We start from the raw sequence: 2,006 nt of genomic DNA, 5'->3' as shown, positions 1-2,006 counted from the left end.
TGATGCGAAAAGTTGAGGCTGCTGATAATTTCCATTAGCGCGCCTCATGGTGCGGCGCGGCTATACAAATTTCACAGAGCCAGAATCCTATTTCGCACGGGAGAAGGTGTTTTCTTCTGGGCCCAACCCTACTTGGTATAAATACATATAAAAATGTTATTTTGAGGACTTTTGACAGAGCTTAGCCTGGAGAGACGCAATTTGGAGCAAAAATACACACAAGAACATCTCAGATTTCTTCATCTTTTCTAGTATTTTCAATTATTCAAAACTTATGCAATTGTTTGATTTCATCATGAGTGGCTAAACACCCATTGTTCTGGGGTTGTGATTTAGCCATGAATATTGTTGTTTAACATTGACTTGACCTTGATTATAATTCGCCAATATATGGTTGTTTCTTCAACTCTGTGTTTAATTGCTTAATTGTCTGGCCAGCAGTTAGGTTCTATTTACTATCTATGCTATGCTTGGGAAAACCGTGTTTAGATTAGAGAAGAATTGAAGAGAGCATGATCTTAACCCTTAGGGGGAGCGGATTTGTGGTTAGGATAGGAATATACCTAGTCACCGTGCTTAATTAAATATCGTGATCTTAATGCGTTCTTAATAGATTGATTTCATAGGAATATAGGCGTTAATCTATTGAGAATAGGTGAGTAGTACTTCGGGAGAAGGCTATGAGAGCATTTATCGATTAATTAGCAACCATGAGTGAATTATATGAAAGGGAGAGTTAATTAGAACACAATACGATTGGTGAATCGATCACAACTCTGGAATATTTGTCTCTACTGAATACACAACAATCAACTCGTTACTTGATAATTTAGTTATTAGTTAGAATTGTAGTATAATATCATATTATTGGACTTTAATTTTAGCTGGATTGAATAACAATTTTAGTGATTTAGTGAGTACTTTACACAAGTCTCTGTGGGTTCGACACTCAACTTATTATTATATTACTTGTCGACCACGTATACTTGCATGTGCCTTTGGGAGCAACAAGTTTTTGGCGTTGTTGCCGGGGGCTTGAATATTAGCTACTTGCTAGTTTTTGCTTTAATTGTTTATTTCATTGAGTCTAACGTTACTTGATTGTTGCTCGGCTCTCAGGAACTTTGATTGAATGCGTAGGGTCAGAAGCCAAGACTGACTTCAATGTTTTGATCCTGAATCTGAGAGAACATTTCACAGGAGGTTGAGGGAAGCAAGGGACGCAAATAATATTCAGGCACTTGTTCAATTTCCTGTGGATATGGCAGAGGAGAAACCCATGGCTGTTCAGGAGGTGGCGATGCCCAACATTGCTAATGTCACCTCCACTATAGTGAAGCCCAGGATCACTGGGCACTTTGAGCTGAAACAGAGCATGATCCAGTTGCTTCATGCAAACGGGAAATCTATGGGTCTTCCACACGAGGATCCACAACAACATATTCTGAACTTCTTGGAGATTAGTGATACTTACATCACTAACGGGGTCACTCCAGATTATGTGAGGCTCATATTTTTCCCATTCTCTCTATTGGGAGAGGCTAAGCGGTGGCTAAAGGCAGAACCAGCTAATTCAATTACAACATGGAATGATTTGGCAAGAAAATTTCTGGCAAGGTTCTTCCCGTCAGGAAAAACTGTAAAGATCAAAAGTGAGATAGTTGCCTTCAAACAGAAAGCGGGGGAATCTTTATACTCAGCTTGGGAAAGGTTCAAGGGGATACTCAGAGACTGTCCTCATCACAATCAGACGAATGGAGTGTTAGCTCACACTTTCATAGAAGGGATACATTTTGAAACAAAGATCGTGGTAGATGCTACAGCTGGGGGTCAAGTGTTGGAGAAAAGCTTTGACGAGATATATGCATTATTGAACAAATTCTCCAAGAACAATCCGAATTGGCAAGGAGAGATGGGCCGACACACAGTGCAAAAGTCTGCAGGGGTTCTTGAGTTAGATGTCATCTCAGCATTATCAGCACAGATTTCTACACTAACCAATTAAG

The 2,006-nt window shown here is 39.6% G+C and overlaps 1 non-coding gene across 1 annotated transcript; it reads right to left on the bottom strand.

Moving 5' to 3' along the window:
• Positions 1–1,642: 1,642 nt before the first annotated feature.
• On the bottom strand, positions 1,643–1,747 carry LOC142162535 (small nucleolar RNA R71). The gene has a single exon (XR_012693785.1). It is a non-coding gene; the product is annotated as a small nucleolar RNA R71 (small nucleolar RNA).
• Positions 1,748–2,006: the final 259 nt, after the last annotated feature.

Source organism: Nicotiana tabacum, chromosome 7 (assembly GCF_000715075.1).
Source record: "Nicotiana tabacum cultivar K326 chromosome 7, ASM71507v2, whole genome shotgun sequence".
NCBI lineage: Eukaryota > Viridiplantae > Streptophyta > Magnoliopsida > Solanales > Solanaceae > Nicotiana > Nicotiana tabacum.
Note: the sequence above shows the minus strand (reverse complement) of the source record. Positions and strands in the feature narration are given on the sequence as shown.